We start from the raw sequence: 21,405 nt of genomic DNA, 5'->3' as shown, positions 1-21,405 counted from the left end.
AACCCAAGCAAAGAATACTTGACTACGTTGGTCTTGCAATGGTGAATTGCAAACATTGCAATGAACATGTTTGTTACATTTCCAAACGTGGAAGTTTATGAATGGAACCACACCATCTTCGAATAAAATTAATATATTAGTGTCAATAAATTATGTGAAGAGAGTAGATTATTCTTTATAAAGTTTATCTGTGATGAGAGTAGCTTCAAGTTATATTTTCATGCGATCTATGATGAAACTCAAGGGATTTTTTCTTTAATTTCAATTTGTTGTTAGTGCTAGAAATCCGTCAACTAAGAGGGTCTCCCTGATGTGAAGTCCCAATTAGACCTCACACTATATGGAGTAGGAGCCTCATCCGGAGTATCAACCTGACTACCATGTATGTTGTAGATTTTCCTTGGCTAGAAAGTTCAGCACAAGAAAGTAATACACAGGTATCTTAGCAGGTAAGTATGCCTTGTGAAATGTTCAACTGCAGAAAGTATCAAGGTCCTTCTATTGAAAGGGGAGAAAAAAGTGGGACCTTTAAAGACAAGTAATAATACAAATATAAAAAAGGCACAAAAGCACATACATAAGAATGAATCGTTGATCAACCAGAAAAATATTTCACAAGGAAGCAATGATTATTAAAGCAAATACAACAATCTTTTAACAAGATAAGTACCAAACCCACCGAAATATTTCAATTTCCTTAGTACATATGAGAAAAAACATCCATCTCAAATACTCAAAGAACAATCTTACAATATTCATGACATATGCATGAAAGTGTGTCATCTCAACGAGCTTCTAAATTAAGTAAAAGTTCTGAGATACATTGAAACAACGAACACCACTAGCCCCAATAGTGGAGCATTATAGAAGTCACTTTCTCCTCCAAAATAACTATCTTCCTCTTTAATGCTTGGTAGGAGGAGCTAAGGTGAAAATCCCTTTGCATGTACAATGTGGGTATATATATAACAAATGGGGTGATCATTTACCTCCCATGTAACTCTTGGACTACTCTCATCACTGTTTGACTTCTCTATGACCATTCAACTCCCACATGACTTTTAACATTACATAGATGACTTTTGGACTTCCATTTTACATTACATTTTCCAATATAGAATTTACATAATCCACAAATTATGTGGAACACGATGATCCATGACATGACATGACACTGATGACATGGAAAAGTCAAACAACTCTTTACTACTACTTTGTCTTCAATAAGAGATGTCTTGATGGTGTTGGACCCACCAACATGTCAGGGGATCTCCCAGGTAAGAAGTCCCAACTAGACCTCAGAGCATTTGGTGTAGGAGTCCTAACAGTGGGTCGTACGGTATCACCTTGACCGCGATGGTGCATAGAGGCAAGTAAGATGTCCCTATTGGTAGCAAGGGTGTGACATATGTAGTAAGTCAAGGAAGGTGCATGAGCAGTTCTAACACATGGGGGGTGAGGTGAGTGTGACCCTTGGAAACCTCAAAGCATAGAATTAAGAAGGGAACACATGAGCAAAGATGCATCGCAAACTGGAAAGGAAGACTTGAGCTAGTAATCCAAAGTGATGGTTAAACCAACAACACATTTCAGTGAGTTTCATACATACTTATATAGGAAAGCCATACATGCACGCATAAGCAAACATATATATATATTATTAGTGTATACAAGTTAGTTGAAATAAAATAGCAAAATATGCATGAAACATGTTGGCTCTATTATATTAAGAAGTGAAAGTTCTAGTCATACAATACAACCATGACCAACCACTAGTTCCGACAGCGAAACGTTACAGTCACTACCGCCTGCTCCTCCAAAGAGATATACTATCTCTGCACAATGGAGAAGCTAAGGCTCGTTACAATATTGTCCAAGCTTTGTCTAAGATACTCCTCTTGGAAGCTTGCTTGCCAAAAGACTATACAATGAGTTATGAGGTACTATATATAACAAAGGGTTTGGTGGCCCTTGACATTTCCCTTTGTGACTGTTCACCTACCCTCATGACTCTTCAACTACTCTATGACTATTACCTTCAACTATCAACACTTGAACTTCCACTTGACAAGATGTTACATACAATCTGCACATGTACCCATGTGAGACAAAATAGGCTTGAGCAGCCCATGCATCACTAACACTCGGACCATTGTGGTAAGACAAACTCTTCGACATCCTTGTGATAATTGACGGTGGTGAAATGATGCCAAGCTTAGTAGTCTGTGATGATTTCCACACGCTGAATGGTGACATCTTGTTGAAAGACAACTCTTGTCTCCATTGCATCTGGGTACACTGATATGGCCCCTCTGTCCAACGCGTTTGATAACATGCACATCATTTCCTTCAGTGTGGCTAGACTAGCAACATACTGATGCATAGTGTTTGTGTTGATCTCCAAGTGTGTGTGTTGGTGACCATGCACATCAACTTGTCGAAGTACATGTTTAGCTCCAGTCAGACTTGATTCTTGTCTTCGCCTCGGTGAGTGTGCCAAATGGGTGGGATCACATGCGTGCCCATAGTGACATGCATGCAACTGAATTCCGTTGCATGTGATCAACATCACCACTCACCGTGTCTGCTTCATGTAGCTACTAGGATGTATATATAACTTGTACGGGCGTAGTTTCATCTGTTTGTGCATGTTGCACCCCCTGTTGTACATGTTCATGTTGTAACTTATTCTCTCATCTGTGCAGCTCCTGTTCTTCCTTGAGTTGTTACTTCAGCACATGAAACTCCTTCTGTGTTTCTCTCTCTGCCTTCGTGTGATCTACGTATCACGGCATCACCACATAGCCTCAATCTCCAAACTTCTTTCGTCATGAGTGGATCTGCCTTGAATTTGCAACTTTGTTCCGCCTCTATGTTGTCAACAACCTTCCTCTTGCATTCGTCGCGCGGAGGTGTGTTGCCTTTTGCTACTGCTAATGGTGCTACTCATTGTGATGTCGTTACCATTCATCTTGATATCCTTGTCCATGAACAACTTGATGTCTTTGTGGATAGGCAAGTCCATAGAAACTTGATCGACTACATCACCAGTTGCGCTCTTAGCGGTGTCTTTGACTCTTTTCTCTTGGAAGCCATTGTACCTTTGTTGCTAGGAGGTGGACGACACCTATGATACCTAGAGGCATAACAATACTCATGGAAAGCAATTTGTTAGTTGAAAAAAAAAACAAACTGGAGGACTGACATGCAACATACCTGTTTGATTGATTGTGAAGGTTACGCAATTTCCGCCGAGAGGTCGGGAGACTGACTGCCAAAACTATGCAAGGCAAAATGTGAGCTCTCAGGAGGCTGACTGATTGCTAGAACTGTGCAATACACAGTCCAACCTGACCTGCTCAGGACCAAAACTGCGCAATACTCAATTTCAGTCAGTAGTGACATGCAACCAAAAAATTGCATTGCACAGTTTTTGAGGCCAGCAGGACACTGCCTCCAAGACTTACACAATGCAAGCCTAGAGGTCAGTGCAGGGTTAGACTTGCGCAATTTCTGGAGGGCAGGCAAACCCTTCACTTTTAGATATGCGCAGTGCTAGCCGGGCAAGGCACGGTCTGAGCCAAGGCAGCCCAGACCAACCGATAGGCGACTGAAAACATGAGAAGTCTAAATGCATGATGAGATGAGTGAAAAGAAGGGTGAATGATTATGCATGCAAACAGTAAGTGCACGATTCAGAAAATGGGAGGCATGCATGTGTGTGAAGTGGGTCGTCGCGATGATGGCCGTCGGTGAAAAAACAATGTCATGCATGCGACAACAGTGAGATGCAAACGAAAACTGAAATGACGCTTGTACAAGCTAACATGCATGCAAATGACAACAAGCATTCACAAAAATCAAGAAAACAACACTCACACAAGCCTAAACACAAAAAGTGACAAAACATAGCGCAAGATATGTGAAGCGGGCTTAACCCGAAACAACTGAGTTGAATTTGCTAACGACTCCTAGATGCAATGTGGGATGTCAGAGCTACAAGATTGATGCGAGGAATGAGATTTGCAGTGTTCAGAAAATGATTTTTGATAAAATCGAGGTTATGACGTGCATGCCACAAATCTAGGAAAAGCGACACTTGGCGGGAGGTTTCTAAAGTAATCCATGCATGTAACCTCTAGCTGCTAAAAATAGATCCCTAAATCTAGGGATGCCTTTGCATGCTGCCTTGAGAAAAGCAATCCATGCATGAAAATTAGTTTTTCTTGGTCCTTGAGGGAACCTGTCAACCTGAAGACACATGCATCAGTCTGCGATCATGGGAGAGGGATTTGAGCAGTTTCTAGGCTGAACAAAGATGGTTGTCCCAGAGGGATTGTGAAATTTCTGGGAGGAACAGGTGACTGTCTCCCAGGATTACATAATTTATGGGCTGAGTAGCTGCCTTGGGTCAGACTGTGAAATTTTCTCAAGGAAGTTTGTTTGACTGCATTGCGCAATTTTTGAACCCAGCAGGCTACCTAGTTGATTTGCGCAATTTCTGCTAGCTGTTGGGCTAGCTATCCCAGATGGATTGTGCTATTTTGGGAGCAGTGGGTGACTGCTGCCCAGAATTGTGCAATCTCTGGGTTGAGTAGGTGCCCTCAGATGAATTGCGCAATTTTTGAGAGGAAGACTGTCAGGAAGAATCACGCAATTTTGGAGCCCAGCTGGGTTTGCGCAATTTTTGGAGGGAAGGCTCATTCCCCTCCAAAATTGTGTAATTCCCAAAGGGAGATGCTCAACCAACAATTGACACTAATTCCGGAAATCAGGCTGTGAAGGAGGTGGAACAAACTTCCATGCATAGGCTGAAAAGAATATGAAATAGCTGAAGCTGATGTGCTTGACAGTGCAAAACATGCTACTGAGGATGGTTGGTAAGAAGGCTCCAAAACGAAGTTAAGACAAAATGTTGGAGGGTGGTTGTAGTTGCTACAACACTTAGCGAACCTCTAGTAGAACTCCAAATCTCTAAATGGACCTTGTTCGTGAAAAGCAAGTCTAACACCTTCAGAAGTATTGTTCAGTTCTCTATTTGTCTTGGTTTCCACACTTGCTTGCTTGTAAGATGTAGCATCTGCCAGGGTTTTGGTCGGTCGACACACATTCCAAGCCAAGCCAACACAATTTTTTTAATTGGGGATGAGGGGTATATTGGTGCACAAGTCATATGATCATTAGAGTTTTAGTTTCATCTTTGGTGTTGCTCCGCTGCCAGCAAGCCTGGACAATACCCCGACGAAGTCATGCAAGAACACAAGCATCGCTCCCTTGCTAGTGAGCCTAGTCATTACCCTGGTGGAGTTACTTGCATCACCTCTCTGCGCAAGAACCCTTTCTCTTCTTTTGCCTTGTTCATTTTCATTTTTCATAATTGTGCATAACACTTATTCATTTCAGAGGCGGAAGAGGGATCCCGACTTATTGAGAGCAGAAGAGGTTGCTCATTCATAGAAGTAGTTTGTATATACCTCTGACGTGCTTGTTAAGGTTTTTCCCCTCATCTTACTCTACTTGAGCGAGATGACAAGGATTGACCCAAAAACAACTGACTAGAGTAGGTGATACTAGTTCGCATGCAAGCATTGTGTTTTCACCAAGCTTCACTTCGAAGAGTACGTATTTTCCATTGATGTATCATGGATTGAAGACAAAAGGTTCTTACATAAGAGGTAGGACAATGGATAACCAAGTATTGATAGTTGTACAAGTCCTCTTGTACTTCACCCACCTTGTTTCAAGAGTTGGACATGCTACATGTGAAACTAACATACGAACATAAATAGGAAAACAAACCAAAAAGAAAAGCAAGAAGAAGAAGAAGCAAATGCGTATGCAAAGAGAGTAAACAAGCAAGCAAGCAAGCAAGCAAACACACAAAGAAAGAAGCAAACATGCATGCAAGCAAACAACTCAAAAGAAAACACTACTCCTACTTCTAAGCTAATAGTGCATGGGTTGTCTCACATGAAGTGATACTTACAATGTAGCCATCGGCGCATTGGTCGACCCATGTTGGTGAAGGCATGGTTTACGAACATCGCAATTGTGCAAACCAACAATCATGGAAGATATAACGATGAAGAGAGACACACTCCGAGCTTGCAAGTGTCCACAAAACAAAAATGACTTAAAGCGCATGATATGCACCCAGTGGAATTGCCACGGTGTTGTGCTACACTGCGTGCAGATGTTGAGTGTATGCATTCTCTTAACTGTGACATGCAAGAAAATGTGGGAAGGGTAGACCACTTACGTTGTGCAAGTGTGCTTGCTGTGTAAGATTCCTCTAATGCATGGGTGATGGGATCGTGTAGTTCGAGTGGAGGTAGTGAAATCTCAGTGTTAGATTGATCTTCAATGCATACATATGAATGATGATGAGCCTTGCATGTTTGATCAACTTCCTGATGAGAAGTGGAACCAACCTCAAGACAACGAGGGCCTGAAATAACCATCAGCTCAGGTTGAAGTGCCTTGACATTATGAGGGGTTTCGACTTCATCAACATATAGATCGTTCTAGACTAGTGGCTTAGACGGATTAACAACGAGTGAATCAACATTGTGATCGTATTAAGAAGTAGAGAGATCACAACAACCAAGTTTAGAAAATCCAAGATGTTTGTCGGCATCCTCATGATTTGATGAATCGTGCAGAGGGGTAGATGAGAAGCAAGGATGTTCACCCTCTGTACTTTAAGAAATGACAGATGATAGATTAGATGGATTTTCAGAGGAAGATGTGTCCTCTCCGTGATGTAATGACAGACTGACATCCGACGTTTCCTCTGAATGATCGGAAGTAGAAACATCTAGAAATGAGTTTTCACAGGGGAAATCAGCAGCCGTAGAATCACAAGGGATGTCAGTATAAAGCAGATGAGGCATGGATGGAAGAGAGTCATCCTTCACCGCATGTTCTTCTTTAGATTCCCACATACATTCATCATGTATGATGGCATGGGTTGGCTGCATAGTACCAACTCCATCGACAACTTGGTCCTCGTTCACAATAGGTGAGGAGTCCGGAATGGAAGAACACAAGACAATACAATCTGGAGGATCAACAGAATGCATGGACGGAGGTTGAGGGAACAAATCCACATGATAACCAATAGGTTTGCAAGCCAAATCTGTGCAGATATCAAGAGCAGGTGGGGTGGGAGGATATGACAGTTCAATGGATGTGTGTGCATAATCTCCCACATCAATCTACAGTAGTGGAACTGTCTGATGAGGTGAAGGTAGATAGTCACTTATGACAGGAATTGTGTCTACTTGTGATTGCGCAGCTCCATCACCGAAGTGTGCTGAGTGGGGTTTGGATGGTTTCAATAATTGCATATTTTTAGATATGTGAAGAAGATACTCAAATATTACATCGAGAAATTCCCAATCAATTTCATCTTCGAGAAATCAGTATGAAATATTACAAAAGTGTGTGTGAAAATGTTCAATGGATTCAATGGATGCTTTTCGTAATTCCACAATTTCTTTGTTAAGTGATTTACGGTTAAAGTGATTGAAAGCATGGTCTATCTCTATGACCATATGAGCAGGAGAAGTGTTATGCTCTTGACCTGTGAGAAGATACCAGAATACCAAGTATGCGAAGAAATATACCCAAAACACAGAACAATAAGAAATAATAGCATGTATTTTATTATTCAGAAAGGAAAGCAATGTTCACTTGCCTCTTTGAGGGGGCAACTTCCAATAGAGCTGGGCGCAAGTACAAAATAAGACATGATGCTCCTCAAGGGGAGTCTCTATCCTTTATATAGGATTCATACATGCAACACCATGGGTCAGTACCATGGTTCTTATTAATACCATCTATCTAATACCATGGCCCATTTGCAACTAGTTGTGGTCCCTTCTTTAAATGCGGGTCAACCACTTATAATTATTAATATGGGCTTTATTGACTCTTTAACTAACTATAACTATGACTCGACCCTATTACATAAATAAGGGAGTTAGGGTTGGACCCTAACATGCCCTCCCCCATAAAAATAGCCTTGTCCTCAAGGCTGAAGCTGCGAAAACTGCTGAAGAATAGTGGTTGGTTCCCCCGTCGCATCTTCTGGAGAGGTGTCTTTCCACTTTATGAGGACTTCCTTGATCGTGCAGCCACGCAGGTGCCGTTCTTGTGTGTTAAGAACCTATTCAGGTTGGAGCCAGATTGAACCTTCTTCATCTAATTCCGGTAGACTGGTTTGAATTCTGCAATGGTTCCTAACCACTTTCTTGAGGCATGAGACATGGAAGACGACATGGATTTTTGCAGTGGGTGGCAAGGCTAACTTGTAGGATACTTCTCCAATGCGCTGAAGTATTTGATACGGTCCTTATAATTTTGGAGATAATTTCTGACAACCCTTGTCTTTGAGTGATGTTTGCTTATATGGTTGTAGCCTCAAGAATACCCAATCCCCTTCTTGAAATTTGTGCTCTGAATGATGTTGGTTTTCCTGTTTTCTTTCATGTGATTTTGAGCTTGATGGAGATTCTCTTTGAGGTGGGCCAGCATAGTTGCACAGTTTTGTAGGAGTTGATCCATTGCTTGTACCTTCGAGCATCCCTAGATATAAGAAGTAGGTGAAGGAGGGAGTTGATCATAAACTGCTTCATATGGTGTCATTTTGGTGGTGGCATAATAGTTAGTATTATAGCACCATTCGGCTAGAGGTAACCACTGTACCCATAGATGTTGTTTTTCTGAAGTGAAACACCTGAGGTAGGTCTCCAGACATTTGTTGACTGCTTCAGTTTGACCATTAGTTTGGGGATGATAGGAAGTATTGAGTTGTAGTTGGGTACCTTTTAGGCTGAAGAGTTCCTGACAAAATCTATTGGTGAAGATCGGGTCATGATCAGACACAATGGAAGTGGGCATGCCATGCAATTTGAAGATCTGGTCCATGAAAGATTGAGCCACCAAATCTGGTGTAAAAGGGTGGGGTAGGGTGAAAAAATGAGCATAATTAGAAAGTATGTCCACAACCACCATGATGACTGACTTGTTGCCTGACTTTGGAAGACCCGTAATGAAATCCATAGAAACCTCCATCCAGATTGAGGCAAGGATGGGAAATGGTTGTAATGTGCCTGGGGATTTGACTATTTCTCCTTTGTGGTGTTGACACACATCACACTTAGCTACAAAAGTAAGAATGTCCTTTTTCATGCCTGTCCAAAAGAATGAACGTCGAGTGTGAGCATAAGTCTTCTGAAAGCCTGAATGGCCTGTAGTGGGAGATGAGTGCAACTCTACCAAAATGTGACTTTTGAGGGTGGATGTTGGTGATATCACTACCTTGTCCTTGTATCGAAGAATCTTATCCTGCCAAGAGTAGCCCGCTGTTGAATTTGGATCCGCCTGCAATTTATTAATGAGTTGGGAGAACAAAGGATGTGAAAACCTTTCCTTGCGAGACTCTTCAATCCACTCTGGAATGGGAAGAGAGATTGCTAGTAGGGTGCTTTCCTCCTCAAATTGGTGTGATAAAGCATCCGTTATGACATTTTCTCGCCCTTTCTTGTAAATTATCTCATAATCATATCCCAACATTTTGGCTAGCCATTTATTTTGTTGTGGCGAGGATAGGCGTTGCTCCAAAAAATATTTAAGGCTTTAATGGTCTGTGCGGATTTGGAAATGTGGCCCCAATAAGTATGATCACCAGGTATCCACTGCATCTAAGATGTCCATCATCTCCTTCTCATAGGTAGATTGTCCCAGATTTGTACCACTTACTTGTTGGCTAGTGAAGGCCAAGGGTTGACCTTCCTACATTAAGACAGCTCCAATATCCATACCTGAAGCATCACATTCAATCACAAAAGATTTGGTGAAGTCGGGTAGTGCCAATACGGAAGTGGAACACATGGCATGTTTGAGAGCTATAAATGCCTGTTGCGCTTCATCATTACAAAGGAATGAATTTTTCTTGAGAAGGTGAGTGAGGGTTCTAGCAATGCAACCATAATTGTGGACAAATTGGCGATAGTAGCTAGTGAGACCCAAAAATCCTCTCAAGCTCTTCAAGGTCTTTGGTTGAGGCCGATCATGCATTGCCTAGTTCCTTTTGGGATCCACCCTGACACCTTCACGCCCCACAATGTGGCCCAAATACTCAACTTATTCCATGTGAAAAGAGCACTTGGAAAATTTGACAAATAATTTATGCTTCCGGAGAAGTTGCAAGAGTAGATCTACATGCTGAAGATGTCTTTCCCAGGTGAGGCTATAGATGAGGATGTCATCAAAGAAAACAAGGACAAATTTTCTGAGATATGGTTCGGGCTGGTGATTCATGAGGTTTTGAAAAGTAGATGGGACATTATAGAGACCAAATGGCATGACCAGGAATTCATAATGGCCTTCATGAGTTCGGAAAGTAGTCTTTGGAACGTCTCCTTATTTCATGAGAATTTGGTGATAGCCTGAGCAAAGGTCGAGCTTAGTAAAGAATTCAGCCCCATTTAATTCATCCAGCAAATCATCAACAACTAGGATAGGAAATTTATCTTTGATACATTTCCATACGCCATTCCCCATCTTTCTTGCACACCATGACCACAGGGGAGGAATAAGGACTAATGCTAGGATGAATGACATCGGCTTCCAAGAGTTCCTTGATGATTTTTTCAATTTCATTCTTTTGGGCGAAAGGATATCTATATGGGCGCACATTTGGTGGTTGTGCCCTTGGGACCAAAGTAATGCTATGATCATGTTCCCCTCTTGAGGGTGGAATCTCATGAGGCTTGTTAAATACCTGCAGATGGTTGTTTAAGACTTGTTTCATCTCAAGATGAATATGAATAGAAGTGGGTTCGAAGGTCTAGATGGCATTAAATTGGGCTATAACTCCATGGTGACCCTTTTTTAACAATTTTTCCATCCTATGCGAGCTAATGATAGGAGCACCTGCTTGGAGTCCACGGAGGGTATGTGTGTGGTTATTCTGCTTGAAGCTCATATATAACTCCTGGAAATCCATTGTGATTGGGCTGAGTGTGTGGAGCCATTTAGCACACAAGACAATGTCACACCCACCCATGTTGATGGCAAACATGTGGGTCTTTAGGAGATAATCCCCCATTGAAGTTTGACATTTTCACAACGGCCTTCACATTTCATTGTCCCCCTATCAACAATCTAGACTTGGAAATTAGAGACTGCTCTGACAAAACAATGCACTGCTTCAGTGACTTTTTGATGGATAAAGTTATGCGTACTGCCACTATCAATCAAGACTACTACAGGGCGATGCTTAATAAAACCTCTGATTTTGAGAGTTTGGGGAGAAGAAATTATTGCCAAAGCATGAAGCAAGATAACGGGTTCTTCAGGTGTAGCTGGGAGCTCATTGTTCAGCTGGTTGCCCTCATCTTCCACCTTTGGTACCTCAATTGGTGGGGCTTCCTCAGATGAACTGTGATCAGTAGCATCAATTTGAAAGAATTTGGGTTCCTTCCATTTATGCCATGGGGAGTATTTCTCATCACAGTAGTAACATAATCCTTTCTTTCTTCTTTCTTCCATTTCCGCAGGTGACACCTTTTGAACCTTAAGTGTTTGGGTAGTGCTCGGAGATTGGGTGGGGCGTCCCTTGGCTATGAAAATTGGACGATTCGATTGAACCGCTAACGCATGTTATAATTCACGAGCTATCTTACAAGCTACCAACCATGAGATTGGGTGTTGTAGTCAGACGTGGGCTTTTATGGCATCTTTGAGACCACTGATAAAACATTCCAAGTAGAATTCATCTGCTAGACCTCCTATGTGGAAGTCTAATTCTTCAAAGGCTTTAACATATTCTTACACTGTGCCTGTCTATTGGAGCTTAGTAAGATGACCCAAAAAGTTAGATTCATGGTCAAAGTGATCAGAAAGGGCTTTTGAGAATATCTGCCAAGTTAGTGGCATTTCATAGCAGCGTTGATGCCACTGCCACCATTGCCATCTTTCTTGGTCCAAGTATAGGCTTCCCACACTGAGCTTAGTTACATCATCTCTGATGTGATTCAATGTGAAATATTGCTCCATTTGTGCTAGCCTTATGGCCAGATGAGAGCCATCAAATTTATACATGTCCAGCTTGGGTGGTCGAAGCTAGGACTGTTGGTTGTTTCCATAGAAGTGAAGAGAATGGCTAGACTCGCCCTCAAGGTTTTCATTAAAATCATATGCCTCTGATTGTGCCCCCAAATTTCCCTTTGTGATTGTGTCATTTAAGGTATGGATTTTCTTTGTTAATGCCTCCAACTTTTGTTTAGGGGTGTCGATCTTCCTATTGGCCATAGCTTGAGCTCTAGTTTGTACCATGCACCAATTCAGTGCACTTGTCATTACTATGAAAAAAAAATTGGGACCACCCGAAATTTTGATGCTGACAAGTGAATGGTACCACCTTTCTTAGCCCGTCGACCTGATTCTTATGGGATAAGTCTCCTATAAGCGTTCCGGGAGGGAGGAGTTTTACTCCTCGCTTAGGAATACTGCAGTAGCCGATTCCAAAAAAAGTTAATTCTGCCCAATGTCCTGCGAGAATCACGCCTAGGTATAGGAACCACAGAAATAGTCAAATCTGTTGGCGAAACCCTCAACTGCAGAGTATGAGTAGGAATGTGGCAGTGATTTAAACCATACTGCTAGATATGAATGGCAGGTCTGATTGTTGTGACTGCTATAGAACCCAAACTGCTAGATCTGAATGGAGGATCTGATAGATCTGATTAGCAGATCTGATATATTTGAATGGTGAATCTGAGAGATCTAAATGGTGGAACTAATTGTTGCGGCTGCGACAGAACCCAACCTACTAGATCTAATCTGGCAAAGATGATGCATGATCTAGAGAGAGACAAGGGAAATACGGTCTAAAGGAGTGTCAGGTGCTATAGATCGCAATATACATAAGGGTATGACAGTAGTACTTGGAACAATCTTTTAGGGCACTAACCAAGGACGATCAACTATACTCTTAGTCGTACAACCTGACTACCCTATCATACACACGAGTAATCTCCCCGAGTGCTGTTCTTGGTGTATTGTAGCAGCAAGATGACCGACGATTTATCTATGGCGAGCTTTCAAGAGAGCCTACGGGGCTTCCAATATACCTAGAGTGTACTTGGAAGACAGTCCATGCGCGTTTCTGTCTAATGTGCTACTACTCGAAGGGGTACCCACAGGGGTTACAAGGGAGTCCAACAAGCGTGACCACCTCTTGTATTTCCTATGTGCATGCCTCCCCAAATCCTCAAGTTTATGCGCTCAACGACAGATCTCGTGGATTAAAGATGCTAGAACACGTCTCTAGCCAAAGAAAATATGCTAAAAATGGAGATCCCACAGGCCCTGGAAAGTGCTCTGATACCACTTGTTATGCTCTTGACTTGCGGGAAGATACCAGAATACCAAGTATGCGAAGAAATATACCCAGAACACAGAACAATAAGAAATAACAACATGTATTTTATTATTCAGAAAGGAAAGCAATGTTCACTTGCCTCTTCGAGGGGACAACCTCCAATAGAGCTGGGCTCAATTACAAAATAAGACATGACGCTCCTAAAGGGGAGTCTCTATCCTTTATATAGGATTCATACATGCAATACCATGGGTCAGCACCATGGTTCTTATTAATACCATCTATCTAATACCATGGCCCATTTTCAACTAACCGTGGTCTCTTCTTTAAATGCGGGTCAACCACTTACAATTATTAATATGGGATTTATTGACTCTTTAATTAACGATAACTATGACTCGACCCTATTACATAAATAAGGGGGTTAGGGTTGGACCCTAACAAGAAGGAATATATTTTTCAGGTAGCGTGGCACACAAGTGAAATGGGTTCCCTCGAAGCGTGTAGACGAACAACATGCAGGTCATGTATTCTTCAAAGATTCCATGTCTTTCGCATGAGCCTACAATGCTGACCGCATGCCCAACCAAGGCTACATAGCCTCCACCATCATATTTTTTATGTGACAAGTTATCCAAGATCTATTTGGAGATTTTGAAGTTGTTTCCCTAAGACATACACTCCGGAAGAGAAACTATGTAGTTAGTCATGCTAGATATGCAGAGATTCAAAACAGATTGTGAGGACTTAGGTTGTCATCTGGCCCTCCTAGCATGAAAAATTTGATGGTGTTGGACCCGACAACATGTTAGGGGATCTACCCTGTAAGATGTCCCAACTAGACCTCAAACCGTTTGGTGTAGGAGCCCAAATAGTGGGTCGTACGGTATGGCCTTGACTACGATGGTGTGCAGAGGCAAGTAAGATGTCCCTATTGGTAGAAAGGGTGTGACATATGCAGTTGGTCAAGGAAGGTGCATGAGAATTTCTAACACACGGGGGCTGGGGTTAGTGTGCCCCTTGGAAACCTGTGAAAGCATGGAGTTAAGAAGGGAACACACGAGCAAAGATGCATCACACACTGGAAAGCAAGTGAGCTAGCAATCCAATGTGATGGTTAAACCAACAACACATTTCAGTAAGATTCATACATACTTATATAGGAAAGCCATACATGCATACGTAAGAAAACAGATACATATATTATTAGAGTAGACAAATTAGATGAAATACAATAACAACATATTCATGAAATGTGTTGGCTCTATTATATTAAGAAGTGAAAGTTCCAGTCATATAGTACAACCATGACCAACCACTAGTTCCGACTGCGGAACGTTATAGTCAATGCCACATGCTCCTCCAAAGAGATATACTAGCTCTGCACAGTGGAGAAGCCAAGGATCATTACAATACTGTCCAAGCTTTCTCTAAGATGCTCCTATTGGAAGCTTTGTTGACCAAAAGCCTATACAATGAGTTATGATGGATTATATATAGCAAAGGGTGGGGTGGCCCTTGACATTCCCCTTTGTGATTGTTCACCTACCCTCATGACTCTTCAACTACTCTATGTTTGTTACATTCAACTATCAACACTTGAACTTCCACTTGACAAGATGTTACATAAAATCTGCACATGTACCCATGTGAGACAAAACAGGCTTGAGGAAGCCATGCAAGACATCACTAACACTCAGACCATTGTGGGAAGACCAACTCTTTGACATCCTTATGATGATCGACGGTGGCGAACTGATGCCAAGCTTGGTCGTCCGTGATGATGTCTGTGTGCTCAATGGTGACATCCTACTGAAAGCAAACTCTTGCCTCCATTGCATCTGGGTACAATGATATGGCCCCTCAGTCCCACTCATTTGATAGCATGTGCATCATTGTCTTGAGTGTGGTTGGACTAGAAACATATTGATGCATAGTGTCTATGGTGATCTCCAAGTGTGCGTTGGTGACCATGCACATCAACTTGTTGAAGTACATGTTCAACTCTAGTCAGACTTTCTTCTTGTCTTAGCCTCAGTGAGTGTGCAAAATGGGTGGGATCGCATGCCTACGCACAATGACATGCATGCTGTTGAATTACCTTGCATGCAATCAACAACACTTCTCACATTGTCTACTCCGTGCCAGCTGCTAGGATGGATCTATAACTTGTACAGGCGCAGTTTCATCCGTTTGTGCATGTTGCACCCCTGGTATACCTGTTCATGATGTAACTAATTCTCTTGTATGTGCAGCTCATGTTCTTCCATGAGTTATTACTTCAGCACATGCAACTCCTTCTTTGTTTCTCTCTCTGTCTTTGTGCGATCTATGTGTCGCACCATCACCTCATAGCCTCGATCTCAAAAGCTTCCTTCGTCATGAGTGGATCTACTTTGAACTTGTAGCATTGCTCCGCCTCTATGCTATCAATAACCTTACTCTTGCATTCGTCATGTGCAGGTGTGCTGCCTTCTACTACTGCTAATGGTGCTACTCGCTGTGATGTTGTTTCCATTCATCTTGATATCCTTGTCCATGAACAACTTGATATCTTCCTGGATAGGCAAGTCCATAGACACTTGATCGACTAGATCACCAGTTGTGCTCTTAGTGGTGTCTTTGAATCTGCTCTCCTAGAATCCATTGTACCTGTGCTCCTAGGAGGCAAATGACACATGTGATACCTAGAGCATAGCAACACTCATGGCAAGAAATATGTCAGTTGAAAACCAAAATTAACTAGAGGAATGACATGCAACATACCTGTGTGATTGATCGTGAAGGTTGCGTAATTTCTGTCGGGAGGTCGAGAGACTAACTGCCAAAACCATGCAAGGCATAGTCCAGGCTATCCAACCTGGCTTTCTGAGGACTAAAACTACGCAATGTGCAATTTCAGTCAGCAGTGACCTGCAACTAGCAAAATGCATTGTGAAATTTTTGGGGCCAGCAGGACACTTCCTCCAAGACTTTTGTAATGCAAGCCTCGAGGTTAGTGCTAGGCTAGACTTGTGCAATCTATGGAGGGAAGGTAGAGCCTTCGCTTCCGGAAATGCACAGTGCTAGCCAGGCAAGGCATGGTACAGGCCAATGTAGCACAGACCAGCCAACAAGCGACTAAAAACATGAGAAATATGAATGCATGATGAGATGAGTGCAAACAAGAGTGAATGATTATTCATGCAGACAGTAAGTGAAGGATTTAGAAAATGGGATGCATGCATGTGTCTGAAGCCAGTCACCATGACGATGACTGTCGGTCCAAAAATAATGTCATGCATGTGACAATAGTGATATGCAAACGAAAACTGAAATGGTGCTTGTACAAGCTAACATGCATGCAAACGACGTCAAGCATTCACAAAAATCAAGCAGACAACACTCACACAAGCCAAAACACAAAAAGTGACAAAAACACAATGCAAGATATGCGAAGCGGGCTTACCCCGAAACAGTTGAGCTAAATGTGCCGACAAATCCTAGATGCAATGTGGGATGTCAAAGTTGTAATATCGATGCAAGGAATGAGCTCTACAATGTCAGGAAAATGAGTTTTGATAAACTCGAGGTTGTGACTTGTGTGCCACAAATATAGGAAAAAAAACATTTGGCAGGAGGTTTCTAAAGTGATCCATGCATGTAACCTCCAACTGCTAAAAATAGAGCCCTAAATCTAGGTATTCCTTTGCATGATGCCTTGGGAAAAGTAGTCCATCTATGCAAATTAGTTTTTCTCAGTCCCGGAGGGAACCGGTCATCCTGAAGGCACATGCATCGGTCTACGATCCTGGAAGAGGGATTTGTGCAGTTTCTAGGCTGAGAGAAGATGGTTGTCCCAGAGGGATTGTGCAATTTCTGGGAGGAACAGGTGACTATCTCCCAAGAGTGTGTTATTTATGGGCTGAGCAACTTTCTTGGGTTAGATTGCGCAATTTTCTCAAGGACGTCTGTCTGACTACATTGCGCAATTTCTGAACCAAGCAAGCTGCCTAGTTGATTTGTGCAATTTTTGCTAGTTGTTGGGCTGGTTGTCCCAGATGCATTGTGCAATTTCTGGGAGCGGTGGGTGACTTCTGCCTAGAATTGCGCAATATCTGGGCTGAGCAGCTTTCTTGGGATGAATTGCTCAATTTTTTAGAGGAATACTGTGAGGAAGAATTATGCAATTTTGGAGCCCAGATGGGTGTTTCACTGGGTTTGTGCAATTTTCTGGAGGGAAGGTTGGTTCCCCTCCAGAATTGCACAATTCCCAGAGGGAGCTGATAAACTAGCAACTGACACAAAATCCGGAAATCAACCTGTGAAGGAGGTGGAACAAACTTGCATGCACAATCTGACAAGACCATGAAACAACTAAAATTGATGTGCTTGACAGTGCAAGACATGCTTCTGAGGATGGTCGGTAGGGAGGCTCCAAAATGAAGCTAAGGCAAAATTTTGGAGGGTGGTTGTAGCTGCTACAACAAGATGTGAAAATAATTCATCTTCATGAGAGATATGCTTTTTTCTTCATATTCGCCCTGCAAAGGGTTCTGAATCAGATGGGGAATTCATGCAATCTTGATCTTTGATCTTCTATTGCAATTTGGTGTTCCTTGGTCTTCTCGCCTGATGATCATCTTATCTCTTTAGCATCAGATCATTTGATGGCAAGGTTGAGGTCAGAAAAGCATCAGATCAATCACTTTTCATGACTGGGATAGAGGAAGAAAGACTACTGAAGCTACAAGGAGCCTCTGCTCATGCACAAAACTTTTCATACAATTCTCACTATGATGAAGGTACACTTACATCAAGTCTTTTGTGGCATGCTTGATTTTGACATTTGAACTATGACAACCTTCGTTTGTTGAAGAAAAATGGTGTTACTAGTTTGCCTACAATTCCTAAGAAACTTAAGCAATGTGATGCTTGTATCTTGGCAAAGCAATGTGATGATTTATGAGGCCCAATTCTTGTTTCTTCTAAAAATGGTAGTAAATATATGATGACATTTATTGATGACTACAACATAATGTGTTGGGTTTATTTATTGAAGAAAAAATTTGAAGATTTTGAAACATACAAGAACATTCATATATGGATAGAAAATGATGCACAATCTCATATTGTCTGTATTCATACTAATAATGGAAAAGAATATACTTCAAATGAATTTGAAAACTATCTTTTCCAGCATGGTATCAGACATCAAACTACTATGCCTTATAATCCCCAACATAACAAAGTAGTTGAAAGAATGAACAAGACAGACTTAAATATGGTATGTTCGATGATGTTCTTCAAGAATGTTAAGTTGATGTTTTGGGATGGTGTGGTTATATGTGTTGTTTAAATAAAGAATAAGTGTCCATCTCATGATATAAACAACAAGACTCCCTATGAAATGTGGTATGGGCACATTTCTTCGGTGAGGCATCTTACGGTTTTTGGTTCCACCTGTTATGCCTTGATACCTAAGGAACACAGAAACAAACTCAGAGGAAGTAGTTGAAAATGTATCTTCTTGGGTTCCTCAAATACCTCCAAATCATATTGTCTCTATAACAATGTTAATAAGAAGTTTATAATATCTAATAATGTGATCTTTCTTGAAGCTTCCAAGACTGTCAATGTTGTTGAGCGATAGTTTGATCACTTAGATAAATTCGGACATGAAAAATCTCTTCAATAGTTTGATAATGAGATTCCACATCTTGAAGTAGGGATCCCTATACTGGATCAATCTATGGAATCTCCTTCTGAAGTACTCTCTCCCCCACATGAAGCTCCATCCACTTATCAAGATGACACATTGAGTGATGTGATTGACATAATTGGGAGGCTAAATTTGGATTCATCCCCATCGCAATCAACTGAGTAGCCTAGGTCATCTCAGAAAGGTCCTCCAAAATGGATGACAAAAACCCTTGAAAGTGTTTGTCCTAATGAGTTTGGAAGGACAAGAACAAGGAGTTCTATTAGAAAAAATGGATGTGATGTAGACAATCCCGATTCACCTATTGATATGGATGCCTCATATGATTGTGAACTAAATTTGTCTACATATTTTGAACCAACTTCCTTCAAAGAAGTTGCTTCTCATGATAAATGGAAATAAGAGATGCAAAAATAATATGATGCTTTGATAAAGAATGACACGTAGAATTTGGTTAATCCTCCATTTCGTACCAAACCAATTGGTTGCAAGTGGTTTTTCGAGAATAAGTATAAAGTAGGTGGCTCACTTGACAAGCACAAAGCCAGGCTTATGGAAAAAGGTTTTGCATAGAAGGAAGGGGTTGATTATGAGGAGATTGTTTCCCCCATAGTAAAATGGTCTACCATCGGGACACTGTTTTCCTTAGCGGCTTAGAATGGTTGGAAAGTCTATCAAATAGATGTAAAAACTACTTTCTTGAATGGAGATATGAAAGATAATGTTTTTATATCCCAACTAGAAGGATTTGTTATGAAGGGTCGAGAACACAAAGTATGTAGGCTTGTAAAATCCTTGTATGGCCTTAAGTAAGCATCGTGAGCCTGGTATGAGAAGTTAACTGAGCATCTTCTGAAATTCAATTTCAAACATTATGCTCTTGATGATGTAACTTTGTTTGTCAAGAAAGTTGGAAAAATAGTTGTATACCTTGCGGTGTATATAGATGATCTTCTATTGACACAAAACAATGAGAACTACATTGCATCCATAAATAAAGAATTGATGAAAGAATTTGAAATGACAAATTTTGGCTGTGTTCATTACTATCTTGGTATTGAAGTAACCCAATGTACAAAGTTTATATTCCTCTCTTAGAAGAAGTAAATTGGAGATTTTTTGAATAGGTTTGTCATGGATGAGTGTAATCTGTTGACTACTCCAATGGAATAGAATTTATATCTGACCATCCACCGAAGGAAAAGAATTGGAGGATGCAACAAAGTATAGACAACTCGTAGGAAGTCTCAACTACCTAACTACTCTTAGGCTATACATTAATTTACTATTGAAATCCTCTCAAGGTTTATGCAAAAGCCTTGTGAGGGTCATTGGTTTACTGTAAAAAGATTTCTAAAGTAGTTGAAGGGAACTCAAGACTTTGGACTCACGTATACACAGTTGGGTGACTTCAGCTTGATTGGATACTCTGATTCAGATTTTGATGGAGATAATGAAACTATAGTTTCTACTTCACATTTATTATGAGCATTGGATCAGGAGTTGTCTCATGGAGGTCATGCAAACAATCAGTTCCAACAGATTCCACAACTGAGGCAGAATATGTGGTAGCAGTTCAAGTAAATAAGGAAATTTTGTGGCTCAGTAAAATTCCAGGAGATTTGTATGAGAAACAAGTGCATTCAACTCCTCTTTTGATTGACAAGATTTATGTAATAAAGTTGGCCAAGAACCCAAAATTCCATGATCGAATGAAGCAAATCAATACAAAATATCATGTGATTCAAGATCACGTTGAGGCCAAAATATTCCACCTACGACATTGTTCCACAAGAGCAGATTGCAGACATATTCATCAAAGCGCCTAGAATGGGAAAGTTTCAAAGATTCAGAATGAGTTCTTGGATTCACCAACATCCCTTCAAATTATTGGGGGTGGGGGAATGTTGACACCTAACCTTTGGGATTAGGAAAACCTATGTAAATATTGTAAATAGAAAAATAAAGGAAGTTGGAAGATGAAGAGACATTAGGAGATGAAACCAAATAGTCTCTCATTCCTTGTATATATCCATGATATATCTTAATGCAAAAAGACAATTAAATTCATGGAGTTACTCCTCGCAAACAAGTTTAAGGAAAATATTGATCTCCTCAATGATTTGCAGGAGGTTGAGTCATCAATTGACTAAGGAAATGCAATTTAAAGAAGCAATTTTGCAATATGGAGTCCTCAATGCAATTTTTTTGTGAAGAAGCAAGACCTCTTTAAGTAGAGAACAATAGATTGTTGGATAAATATCAAACTCCTAAACAAGATTATGATGCCTTTTCACAATAGCTGATTGGA

The sequence above is a fragment of the Pinus tabuliformis genome, chromosome J (assembly GCF_031772625.1).
Source record: "Pinus tabuliformis cultivar Carrire ecotype Pingquan chromosome J, CPIR1, whole genome shotgun sequence".
In the NCBI taxonomy this organism is placed as follows: domain Eukaryota; kingdom Viridiplantae; phylum Streptophyta; class Pinopsida; order Pinales; family Pinaceae; genus Pinus; species Pinus tabuliformis.
The sequence above is the reverse complement of the archived record's forward strand: the minus strand, read 5'-3'. Positions refer to the sequence as shown.